This window comes from Serinus canaria, chromosome 25 (assembly GCF_022539315.1).
Source record: "Serinus canaria isolate serCan28SL12 chromosome 25, serCan2020, whole genome shotgun sequence".
Taxonomy (NCBI): Eukaryota; Metazoa; Chordata; class Aves; order Passeriformes; family Fringillidae; genus Serinus; species Serinus canaria.
The window spans coordinates 15,199,789-15,213,234 of NC_066338.1; positions in this window are offsets into that span (position 1 = coordinate 15,199,789).

Sequence of the window (13,446 nt, forward strand, 5' to 3'; positions counted from 1 at the left end):
AGCTACAGAGGGAAGGAAGCAGCTGCTGGGGCAAATCACAAAGTCACCCCAGGACATTCCCCCATCCCATCCCATCCCTGCTGGCCCTGTCCTGGATCCCTGATTCCATCCCATGCCATGGCAGCCCTGGATGCCCATGGCAGCCCTGCCCTGCTCTGAAGGACGTTCTGGGAAAAGCAGGCACGAGGTCAGGCTGGATCCCCATGAATCACCCCGCTCGGAATTACCAGGATTCCAGCATTTCCATATTAACATGAGGAATTGTCGGAATTACCCATAAGCAGCAGGCTGGAACAGCCAGAGGAGGAAGCAGCCACCTTTATATGTCATTTGTGGGAGATTGTGGGAGATTAAATTTAAATACATTGTTGTTTGCCTTAATTGCTTGTTTGAAGCCGATTTTAGGGCTGTGTGATTGAAGGGCTCACACCATTAAGTGCTCAAACACAGCTAATACATTTTATAAATGGCCTGCACAATTTCACAGGCAAAGAAGTTTCAGATAAAAAGCAGCCTCCCAAAAAAAAAAAAAAAAAGGAAAAAAAAAGAAAGAAAAGGCAAAAGGAGGAAGTTCACCTGCAAGGGGGGAGGGAAGGATCTGGGTGAGGCTTGTGCCACAATGACCAGAAAGCTGGGAAACCCTAAATATGTGGTTTTAAATCAGCAGGAATTCCATCAACCCCCAGTTCCCCCAAAGGGCCAGAGAGCCCCCGAGCTCAGATTTGGGACATTTTCCCCAGAAACAGAAAAAAAAGGGGATGGGAGCAGTGTTTTCCCTGGAAATTGAAGGAAAAGGGGATGGGAGCAGTGTTTTCCCTGGAAATAGGAGGAAAAGGGGATGGGAGCAGTGTTTTCCCTGGAAATGGGAGGAAAAGGGGATGGGAGCAGTGTTTTCCCAAGAAATGGGAGGAAAAGGGGATGGGAGCAGTGTTTTCCCTGGAAGTGGGAGGAAAAGGGGATGGGAGCAGTGTTTTCCCAGGAAATGGGAGGAAAAGGGGATGGGAGCAGTGTTTTCCCTGGAAATGGGAGGAAAAGGGGATGGGAGCAGTGTTTTCCCTGGATATGGGAGGAAAAGGGGATGGGAAGGTGAGGCTGGAGGAGGATGAGCCTCCCCCACCTCTCCTCTCCCAGGGAGCTCCGCAGCAGCTCCAGGGAGGAGAAATTCCCGCAGGGAACGGGAAGAAGCCCATCCCAAAATAGCATTTTGGGGACCATCTCCCGTCACCTGTCACATTCCCAGCTGCTCCAGAGGAGGAACTCAGGAGCCTCCTGGCCCTGGAGGGCCGTGGGTTCATCCCCTGGGAGCAGAACGGGGGCAGAGCCCAGGGGAGGCCGTGGCACAGGAACCAGCCCCGTGTCCCAGGGGGTTCTGCTGGGAGCTCCCAGCCAGGGTTTGCACCCTGCAGATCCCAGGGGCTGCATTCCCCCGGGATCCCCTGGAACTGGGTGCTCTGGCTCAGGGATAAACCAGCCCCAGTCCCATTAAACCAAAATCCTATTCAACCCCAAAGCCAAAGCAGCCAAAATCCCACGAGACCAAACCCCAAAGCCAAAGCCAAAGCAGCCAAAATCCCACGAGACCAAACGCCAAAGCCAAAGCAGCCAAAATCCCACAAGAGCAGACCCCAGAGCCAAAGCAGCCAAAACCTCACGAGACCAAACCCCAATCCCAAAGCCAAAGCAGCCAAAATCCCACAAGATCAGACCCCAGAGCCGTACCTGTCCGCAGCCCGGGGCGCTGCACACGAAGGGCCGGTCGTCACCCATCCTGCAGCAGCCTGGGGAGCAGAGAAGGGAGAGAAATCCTTAAACAGCCCCAAAAATCCCCAAAGCACCCGTGGGAGCTGCCCCTCTGTCTGGATGGAATTATCCCAGCTCGGGTTTAGGATTTGGCATGGACTGGGTGGGTTTTTACAGCTGGAAGGGAACGTGGAAAGGTGTGGGAGCTTCCCTGGGCTCCAGCATCACCCAGAGGTGTCACCTCCTGAGGTGGGGACAATGCCCAGCCCTGCTGAGGGGCAGCAGCACAAACCCCCCAGCACGGCCCCACTCATTCCCCTTGGTGTTTACAGGGTCAGGGAACATCCTGGGACCCCCGGGGATCCTCAGAGCCAGCCCAGGAATCCCCCCCCCACACACACAAACAAATCAGCAGGGACAGTGGCAATCCACAGAAAACAAAGTGCGAGCGAGCAGCCATCCAATAAATCCACGGCCTCTCTCTGCACCGGTTATATTTTCAATGGGAGAGAACTAAAATTTGTCATTTAATTAATTAAGGGATTATAGGAGTGGTGCTCCGTTTTACAAGGCAATAATCGGGCTCCCCAGTGGGTAAACTACAAGGCTGATGGCAGGGGCAGTTTATCACGGATTACAGCCAAGGATAACAAAACACTCACTCCTATTATGCTACAAGTGAAGCTGTTCTCATTAATAAAAAATAAGAGTAAATAAAGTAAAACCCTCCCCCCAAGTCTCAAACTCGGTTCCCTCCTCTACCCACTGATATTTTTACAGCAGGATTTCACAAAGCTGTGATAAAGCAAACGCTGTCTCCTCGGGGGGCTGCTCTGGGGGGCTCCCAGCACCTCCTGCTCCGAGCTGGGCTGGGCTGGAATGCCAGCGAGGGACTGGGGGAGAAGGGTTTGCACTCACAGCCCCGAGGGTTGGTATTTTTAGGAGCTGTGTGAGAAAAGAGCTCCAAGAATGTGGCAGGCAGAGCGGCAGGAGCTTCTGCTCCCCGGGAAAGGAATCAATGAGCTGCTGAAAATGAAGAGAACTGGTGATTTTCTGCTGCAGGAGGTGAATTCCTCCCCCCCAGCCACGGCAGCAAGACCCAAAGGCTGAGGAGAGAGGAGCTGTGATCCCACACGGCAGGAGGCAGAGCCCTGCGCTGGGCTGGGGCTGGCTTTGGGGCTGGATTTATGGAGCCAAACTCCGGGGGCTGTGCGAGCAGCAATGGGGATAAATGTCCCTGTCACCGACAGGAATGGGGATAAATGTCCCTGTCACCACCAGCAATGGGGATAAATGGGGATAAATGTCCCTGTCACCAGTGGCACGGGCTGGCGGCCAAAGCCCTGCCCGGCCCAGGGGGAACAAAGGCACCCAAACATCAGGAATGGCCCCAGAAATCCCAAAAGTGACACTGGAGGTGGCAGAGCAGGGACAGCTCTGGACAGCAGCAAGGACAAATCCTGCCCAGGCCTTGAGGTGACACCGGAACTCTGGATGGATCCAGCTGCTCCTGGCTGCCCTGGGAGGATCCCCCCATTCCCAAAGCAGGATTTAACTGATCCTGAAGGATCCCCCCATTCCCAAAGCAGGATCCAGCTGATCCTGGAGGATCCCCCCGTTCCAAGAGTAGGATTTAATGGATCCCCCCGTTCCCAGAGCAGGATTTAATGGATCCCCCCGTTCCCAGAGCAGGATTTAATGGATCCCCCCATTCCCAAAGCAGGATTTAATGGATCCCCCCATTCCCAGAGCAGGATTTAATGGATCCCCCCGTTCCCAGAGCAGGCTCCAGCCGCTCCGGGCTGCGCAGCGCAGGCGTGTGCTCAGATTTATGTCACGTTTAGCCGGGATAAACTCCCTCCATAAATCCTGTCCTCGGGAAGAGGCCGAGGCAGGAGCTGATTGGGTGCTGGGAGCTCTCTCCTGGGAAGGCATGGCACTGCTGGGATGGGCCTGGCGTGCTCTGGGAAGGAGGAAAGGCACAGACAGGTTGGTCTGGGGGAGCTCCAGGGGGATTTTTTTCTCCCCGAGGAATTTGAGGATTTCTCCCCCAGGCTGGGGTGGGATCCCTGCCCTGCTGGCCCACACGGATCACCTGGGCTGGCTGGAAATGACACCTTCCCAAAGGTCCTGGGGCTCTGCTTTCCCTCCAAGGTGCTCCCCACGCCCCTGGGCCCTGCAGGGGACAGGGGTGTGTGGGTGGGGACAGCCCGGTGGCACAGGGTCACACCCAGAGCTGGGCTGGCCTTGGCTCTGCCACCAGAGCCATGCCACCCCGGCCTGCTCTCACAGGCCCAGGGATGGGGAAGCTCCCACGGGGCTGCTCCAGCTGTGTTAGAGAAGGAGCTGAGGCTGGGAGCCAGGATTTGGCAATCTGAGTCTCTTCTGACTTGCCAAAGTCGGGAGCAACTGGCCCCTGGGGTCTCCCACGCTGCTGTGGCCAGCTGCTCCCTCAGCTGCAAACCACTCTGGGTTTCTGCAGCACCTCCAATCCCCACGAGAAACACCACAAAACAGCAAAAAATCACCTTTCCTTAAACCTCAGCGTGAAGACGGAAGGAACTCCCTGGACCTCAGCCCTGCTGAATGCTGGGCACGGAGCTGGGAAATGCTCTAAAAATAAGGTTCTATTGTTGTCCTGGCACGTGACCGAGCTGCAGGAATGCTGGTGCCCGACGCTCGCAGCTGGGCACTGCAGGATGGGCAGGAATGCACTGGGATTGTACTGGGAATTGCATTGGGATTGTACTGGGAATTGAATTGGGAATTGTACTGGGAATTGAACTGGGATTGTACTGGGATTGCACTGGGAATAAACTGGGATTGCACTGGGAATTGCACTGGGAATGCAGCGGGAATTGCACGGGGAATTGTACTGGGAATGCACTGGGATTGCTGCAGGCCTCAGAAAACACTCGGGGGGATGCAGACACTGTTCTGTGCCAGCAGGGATCCCTCTCACCAAGCCGTGGTAAAGCAAATGCTGTATCCTCTCCAGGACAGATCCCTTTCAATATCAGATCCCTCCCCAGCAGAGATCCCTTTTCCAGCTGGGATCTCTCTCAAGGACAGATCCCTCCCCAGCAGAGATCCCTTTTCCAGCTGGGATCTCTCTCAAGGACAGATCCCTCCCCAGCAGAGATCCCTTTTCCAGCTGGGATCTCTCTCAAGGACAGATCCCTCCCCAGCAGAGATCCCTTTTCCAGCTGGGATCTCTCTCCAGGACAAATCCCTCTCCAGCACTCTCACCACAACTCTGGGTTATGCCCGTAAACCATGCAGATAAACTTCACATTAATGTGACCACAAAATTAAAGCTGAGGGCTGCACTAACCATGAACCAAACCCAGCACGGCTGCGAGAGCCACCTCCTAAAAATAGGCACAAAACCAGGCTGCTGGCACAGGCTGGGCTGGGAGGAGCTGCAGGAGAGAGGGGCTGTGCCCAGGGAAGGGGCAGGGGGCAGGCAGGGCACACCGAGGAGGGCCAGGGGCTCCTGGAGCTGGGCAGGAGCCAGGCAAGGCTCCCGTGGCTCCCTCAGCCCACCCTCAGTAACTCCTACCTGGGCTGAGCCCGTGCCCTGAGCTGCTGTGGAGAGCAGGAGGGGAAAAGAACCAGCAGGCACAAAGGCTGCGTGCTTTTTGGGGCAGTTTGGGGAGAAAAGCCCATTTTGGGGCTGATTCTCAGAGCCCAGCAGTGGCCAGGCTAGCCCAGCCCAGCTTGATGGGGTTAACTCTTGGCCAGGCCAGCCCAGCTCGGTGGGGTTAATTCTGAGCCCACTGAGTGCCAGGCAAGCCCAGCTCGGTGGGGTTAATTCTGAGCCCAGTGAGTGCCAGGCCAGCCCAGCTCGGTGGGGTTAATTCTGAGCCCAGTGAGTGCCAGGCCAGCCCAGCTCGGTGGGGTTAACTCTTGGCCAGGCCAGCCCAGCTCCTCTGGGCCGCCCTGCCAGCCCGGGAGCCGTGCCAGGAGCACAAACAAACCCATTCAAACACAAACGGCGCTCCAGGCACCAGCCCAGCCCCGAGCACGGGCAGGGGGAGAGCAGGGAGAGCCACAATAAACGAGATTATTATGGATGGCTGCAGATCGGGGCTGGAGCAGCCTCTGGCTTCCAGGAGAACACACAAACCCCCAGTGCCAGCCCCGAACCGCTCTGGGGGAGCAGCAGGGAGGGGAGGCAGCCCTGACTGCCATTTCCAGCCCGGGAGAAGGAAGCACACGGCCGTGTCCCCAGGCTGTGCCCCAGGCTGTGCCCCCAGGCTCTCCAGAACCTCCGAGGTTTCCCCTGAAAACTCGAGGAAGGAAGCAGAGTGCTCCGAGGCCGGCCAGGAAAGGCTCCCGTGGTTTTCCTGAGGGCAGTCGTGGCCAACCCTGAGCTTCCCGAGCCTCAGGACGGGCTGGGGTCAGCAGGGACACAGCCCTGCCCTGGCCAGGGCTCGCTGTCCCCGTCCCCATCCCCTCCCTGGGGGTGACTGTGAGCACTGTGATCCACCCTCACGTGAGGGAACAACGAACTGTTCGAGCTCTTCCTTCAAAAAAACCAAGGGAAAAGCGGGAGTGGGGTCCCTCAACCTCATCCCTGCTGCTGTGGGACCTCGGGGCAATCCGCAGCTGCGGGCACCGGCCCGGGGCTGCTCCTGCCCCTCAGAACAATCTGCACACACCAGGCTGGGGCTGCTCCTGCCCCTCAGAACAATCTGCACACACTAGGCTGGGGCTGCTCCTGCCCCTCAGAACAATCTGGACACACCAGGCCAGGGCTGCTCCTGCCCCTCAGAACAATCTGGACACACCAGGCTGGGGCTTCTCCTGCCCCTCAGAACAATCTGGACACACCAGGCCAGGGCTGCTCCTTCCCCTCAGGGCGATCTGGAGCTGTGGGCACCGGCCTGGGGCTGCTCCTGCCCCTCAGAGCTATTTGGAGCTGCACACACCAGGCCAGCGCTGCTCCCAGGGCTGCTCCTGCCCCTCAGAACAATCCCAAGCTCCACACACTGGGCCAGGGCTGCTCCTATCCCTCAGAACGATCTGCACACCCATGTTGGGGCTGCTCCCATCCCTCAGAACAATCCCAAGCTCCACACACTAGGCCAGGGCTGTTCCTGCCCCTCAGAACGATCTGCACACACCGATCTGCACACACCAGGGTCAGGGCTGCTCCTATCCCTCAGAACGATCTGCACACCCATGTTGGGGCTGCTCCCATCCCTCAGAACAATCCCAAGCTCCACACACTAGGCCAGGGCTGTTCCTGCCCCTCAGAACGATCTGCACACACCGATCTGCACACACCGGGCCAGGGCTGCTGCCAGGGCTGCTCCTTCCCCTCGGGGCAATCCAGAGCTGTGGGCACCGGCTCAGGGCTGCTCCTGTCCCTCAGAACAATCTGCTCAGGGCTGCTCCTGCCCCTCAGAACGATCTGCACACAGCTGGCTCAGGGCTGCTGTCAGGGCTGCTCCTGCCCCTCAGAACGATCTGCACACACCAGGCCCAGGGCTGCTCCTGCCCCTCAGAACGATCTGCACACCCAGGCTGGGGCTGCTCCTGTCCCTCAGAACAATCTGCTCAGGCCTGCTCCTATCCCTCAGAATGATCTGCACACAGCCAGCTCAGGGCTGCTGTCAGGGCTGCTCCTGCCCCTCAGAATGATCCCAAGCTCCACACCGGGCTCAGAGTTGCTGTCAGGGCTGCTTGTGTCCCTGCCCACACCGGGCCCAGGGCTGCTCCTGCCCCTCGGGGTGCCCAGAGCTCTCCCTGCCTCTCCCCGCCCAGATCCACCCATGGAAATTGCGAAAGACTTTCAGTTTTGCAGGGAGAGGCCCCCCCAGGGCGGCTCTTGGGCCCAAACTCCAACTTTCAAGTTATTTTGGGGTGTGGGGGAAGGAGGGAGAGTGTTTGCTTTGTAACCAAAAAGCTGCGAGAGCTTAAAATTGTCGTGTGGGAAAGGAGGCCAAGAGCCCAGGCTATAAAACCTGCTCTGGAGGCACAACACCCTCACGCTTCGTGGGCTTGACAAAGCAAAGCAAACCCAACTGTATAAACTGGAATATTGGCAGGGAATTCGCTGGAAACAAATCCCCCCCAGCCACAGGGTGTTTAAGGAGAAACCTCAGCCAAGTCCCAGCAGCTCCCTCAGGCTGGGCCTTTCTGGGTGTTCGGGCTCGGAGAGGATCCCCAAAAAGCCAAAACCTCATTGCCCCAGGGTGTCGGAGATGTGCAAACCCTCATTTGTTGCTGGGAAGTGCCTTAGAGCAGCCTTGGGGTGGCTCATTCCTTTCAGAGCCTCTCACCTGGGCCCTCAGGTGAGCCCACAGTGGGTCCCGGAGCTCTCCAGGAGCAGAAAGGCTGCAGAGGGTCCAGTGCTGGGAAGGGACAGGGGCATTGTCACCATCCTGTCACCGCAGAGCAAAGCCAGACACCGACCCCAGCCTCGGCCAGAGCACCTGGACAGGACTGGGAGCGTCTGGGCCCTGTTTGGTGGCAGTTGGTGGCTCTGGGACCTTTGGAGACAAAGGCAAACCCCTGAGGGCAGAGCAGCCTCCAGAGCTCGAGTGGCCCTGAGGGGCTCCGAGCCACCTCCAGGAGCTCTGAGTGTCCCCCAGGAGCTTTGAGCCACCTCTGGGAGTTCCGAGTGTCCCCCAGGAGCTTTGAGCCACCTCCGGGAGCTCTGAGCCACCTCCAGGGGCTCTGAGTGTCCCCCAGGAGCTCCAAACCACCTCCAGGAGCTCTGAGTGTCCCCCAGGAGCTCCAAACCACCTCCAGGAGCTCTGAGTGTCCCCCAGGAGCTCCAAACCACCTCCAGGAGCTCTGAGTGTCCCCCAGGAACTCCAAACCACCTCCAGGAGCTCCGAGTGTCCCCCAGGAGCTCCAAACCACCTCCAGGAGCTCTGAGTGTCCCCCAGGAGCTCCAAACCACCTCCGGGAGCTCCCAGCCCTGTTAGACCCAGAGCTCCGGCTGCCCCCAGGGCACGACCTGTGCCTGACCCCGGCACAAAGCACAGCCCGAAGCCCAAATTGCTCCAGGAGAATCTTTCCTCCCCGAGCAGCGATTTCCCGGGCAGGATGCGGGGTGGCCTCGGCGCCGGGGCGATCCATCTCGGCTGTGCTGAGATCTACGGCAGCGCAGGGAAATAATTCAGCTTTAGGGGAGGAAGGGAAGGCCTCGGAGAGCCACTGCTCCTCGCCCGGCCCGGTAATTACACCAAAGCCGCGGCGGCCTCGGAGAGAGCAGTATTTTACCTCGGAAATGCCTGAGTGACCCAGAAACTGGAGTCCCATTTCCTGAAATTATTTCACCACTTCAGAGCCCTTGTTTCAATGAAAGCTGCTGCAAACGAGGCATGAGAGCCCTGAGCTGAGCTGGAACATATTTTCCCTGCCGGTTTGAAGGGAAGAGCAAAGTCAGGGCTGTGAGGAGCGGGAGAGCCCGGGGTGAGAATGAGCACCTCGATAAAAACCCTGCCTGTGAACCCAAATAACAGAGCCAGGGCAGACAGGGAGCCCCCAGCTGACATACAAACATTCTGTCCCACCTGTTATTATCCCACCCCACCTGGGTACTTCCCTCTATTCAGCTTTTGGAGGCTTTTAGGGTGCCACTGTTTGATGCACGAGCCCTAAAATATCTGAGGGGAGAGAGAAATGCTCCAGGCAGAAAGGATGGCAGAAAGGGGTCTGCAGAAAGCCCAGGCACTGCAGCCATGGCTTGAGCTGTGCTTTGGTGGGCAGCAAAGCCCCCGTTCCCCCACAGGAGTTCTCAGAACTCAAGTGAAGCTTTATAGGATGGAGCACCAGCACCCTAAAGGGGTCCTGCAGGTTTTGGGAACGGGGAGATGCCAAAAAAAAGAGAAAATAAAGGAAAGATGAGGGACAAGCCCAGGGAGGGTGAGCATCCCTTGGGAATTCCTCACCACCTCCAAGCTTTCCTCCCTGGCTGCAGCACAGCTTGGTGCTGAACGAGGGGGGAAGAGCAGTTTGGGAAATCTGGCCTCGATCCGCAGTGCCAGGAATGGGAATAGAAAAAAAAAAGAAGGGAAAAAAAAAAAAACCAAAAAAGAAAGCCCCAAGAAAGTCCGAGGATAAATAAATCCAAACAGAGGCGCAGCAGCATCACGTGGGACGCAGCAGAAAACGAGTCCAAAGCCAAAGGCAAGGCAGAGCTCCTTCCCTGACACACAGAGCCATGCCGTGGGCACGGGGCCTGGCCCGGGGAGCCCGAGCAGCCCCAGAACAGCCCCAAAGCTGTCCCAGCCCTTCCAGCCCCAGCCCCAAAGCTGTCCCAGCCCTTCCAGCCCCAGCCCCAAAGCTGTCCCAGCCCCAGCTGCCAGCCCAGGATGCTGCAAGCAGCTCCCAGGGTTACTCCCCAGGACATTCCCCTCCTCAGGACGGCCACAAAAGCTCAGCCAGACCCCACCCCTACTGGTGCTTCCCCTCTCCAAGTTCCCCATTTCTCAACACCAAGGAGATTCCCATCCCAAAAACCCCAGGAATCCACCCTCCGGCCCAGCTCACAGGGATTTCAGAATAAATGGGAATAAAGACATGAATCAGGAGCTGGAATTGTGTTTTAGCCACATCCCTCCAGGGATCCCACGGCACTGCCAGACCTGCCCAGGTGGGCTCAGCGCCTCTGGGAGCACCTGGCACCTGCAGCTGAACCCCAGCACAGCGCAGGGACCTGCTGGGAAACGGGGAGAGCCCTGGGGAATAAGGAACCTCGAGAAAGCAGAAATAAAACAGAAACGCACGTCAGAGACCAGCCCCGGGCAGAGCTAAAGAGGAATCTCGAGAGGGAGGTCTGGCATTCCCAAAGTTTGTGTGCAGCCTTTTCCTGCTCCGGGCTCTGAGCACAGCCCAGGGATGCAGGAAAACACGGATGAATCCTGGGAAAAGGCTGAAACTCCTGGTGGACACAACCCAGCGGGGAAGTGCCCAGTGTCCCACAGCTCAGGACCTCCAGGGCACCCCAAACCAGCAGGGTTTCCACAGGAAAAGGGCTGGCTTTGGGTTCCCAGCTCAGGACCACCAGGGCACCCCAAACCAGCAGGGTTTCCACAGGAAAAGGGCTGGCTTTGGGTTCCCAGCTCAAGACCACCAGGGCACCCCAAACCAGCAGGGTTTCCACAGGAAAAGGGCTGGGTTTGGGTTCCAAAGCAGGCAGGCCTGTGGGAGAGCGACTGCCCGCTGGAACCCCAACCAAGCCAGAGCAGCAGGACCAAAACCCTTTCCTGAGCAGTACTGAGCCCTCTGGGGACACGGCAGGGCTGGGACCCCCCTCAGGGAGCAGGGGTGGGACCCTGCCCCAAGGACCCTGCTGCTCTGAGCCCCCTGCCCACCCTGCCCACTGCAGCTGCTGCTGGGCTCTGCTGAGACCCCCACCACAGAACCCCCCAGCCCAGTGGGCTCCTCTCCAGAGCTGTTTTAGGGACAGCTCCTCGGGAAGCATTCTGCCCAGAGCCGGAGCACCCCTCGGGACCACCCCCATGGGGATGAATGGGAATTCCTGCAGTCCACAGGGATAACCCGGAATGCTCAGAGGGACCCGGACAGGGATGGAGGGGACACCTCCAAAGGGACGGCGCACAGTGAGGAAAGAGTGGCAAAGAAAGGGGCAGGATGGGGAGGACAGAGCAGAAACGAGCAGTGTGTGTGTGCTCACACCTGAGCAGGGTGTGTGTGTGCTCACTCCTGAGCAGTGCGTGTGTGCGTGCTCACACCTGAGCCAGGCACTCCCTCCCTGCCCTCTCCCACCTGCCAGGGAAGGTGCAGGTGCAGGTGAGCCCTGCTGCCCCCAGCCCAGCCCTCAATTCCCCTGATGGAGAATAAGCTCCTTAACCTCCAATTCCTGATGTGTGCCCCTTCTGCTTCTCCCTTCCCCAGTGCCAGGGCAAGCACCGACCCCCAGCTCCTCAAAGGCTGCCCAGGGGCTCCTGCAGGCCCTCCCCATCCCTGGGAGGATGGATCCCCGGATCCCCCTGGATCCCCTCACAGCCCCTCCACATCACCCTGAGCCTCCAGCAGATCCGAGGGTGCGGACCCTTCCCCACCTCAGAGCACCAAGTCCAGCTTTGGGGCCCCCCATCCCGGGGCTCCCCTCAGCCCTGAGCCCCCCCTACCCATTTCTGGGGCTCCCCTCAGCCTTGAGCCCCCCTCCCCATTTCTGGGGCTCCCCTCAGCCCTGAGCGCCCACAGCCCCATTCCAGAGCTCCCCTCCGCCCCCTCCCCATTCCAGGGCTCCCCCCGGCACCGCCCGGGCCCCTCGCTGCTCCTCGGCCACGCCTCAGGGGCGGAGCTTGGCCGCATAGCGGCGCCTCCCTCGCCCGCCATTGGCCGCCGCGCACGCCGCTCAGGGGCGGCGCGCGATGCGATTGGCCGCGGCTCGGTGTCACTCAGCGCGGGGGCGGGGCGGGCGGAGCCGCCGCCGCACGAAAACTCGGGGAGAGTTGTGGGGGGAGGGGCCGGCCGAGGCTCCCGCCGCCCCCGGAGCTGCCCCGCCGCCGCAGCCGCCGCCGCCGCGAAACCGCTCAGGGCGGCCCCGCTCCCGCCGTGCCGGCGCCGCCGTTACCTGAGGGAGCCGGGCCGGGTCCTCGCGCTGGCGCCGCTCGCGCTGGGGCTCCCGCGCCCCCCCCGCCCCGCGCGCCAGGCTCTCGCGAGACCCGCGGGGAGGTAACGGCGCGGCGGCCAATGGGACCCTTCGGGGGCGGGGTCTCAGCGGAGAAGGGGCGGGGCCACCACACACAGTGGGCGTGACCACCGGTAGACCCCGCCCGCGAGGCCCCGCGGGGACCGTGACACGTGGGGAGAGGGGACACCCCCGGGACAGCCCGGGACAGCCTTGGGACAGCCCGGGACACCCCCGGGACAGACCGGGACAGCCTTGGGACAGCCCGGGACACCCCCGGGACAGATCGGGACAGCCTTGGGACAGCCCGGGACACCCCCGGGACAGATCGGGACAGCCTTGGGACAGCCCGGGACACCCCCGGGACAGACCGGGACAGCCTGGGACACCCCCGGGACAGCCCCGGGACAGCCCGCCTTGGGACAGGGGCACCCCGGTGACGACCGGCGCCTTGGGACAGCCCGGGACACCCCCGGGACAGATCGGGACAGCCTTGGGACAGCCCGGGACACCCCCGGGACAGATCGGGACAGCCTGGGACACCCCCGGGACAGCCCGGGACACCCCCGGGACAGATCGGGACAGCCTTGGGACAGCCCGGGACACCCCCGGGACAGACCGGGACAGCCTTGGGACAGACCTCGGACAGACCGGGACAGCCCCAGGACATCCCTGGACAGATTGGGACAGGCCGGGACACCCCCGGGATAGACCGGGACACCCTTGGGATACGGCCGGGACAGCCACGGGATACAACCGGGACAGCCCCGGGACAGACCGGGACACCGCCGGCTCACGGCCGGGGTATAGGGCCGGGCCCCGGCCTCTGGCACACCCCAAGGCCAGGACACAGCTGGCACTGTCCCCTCCGTACCGGTCACATCCTGCTGCCTGCTTCAGCCCCGGTGTCCCGCAGGTGACAGCGGGGTGGCAGCCCAGGAGCTCCGGGGATCAGCGATGTCCCCATCCCCTTGTGGGGCTCAGCCCAGAGGGGACCCTGCCACCTCCCCGGGGTGACCCCATGGGGACAAACCCAGCTGCAGACAGGTGACACTGGCCAGGGCCACCAAGGAGACACGAGCAGC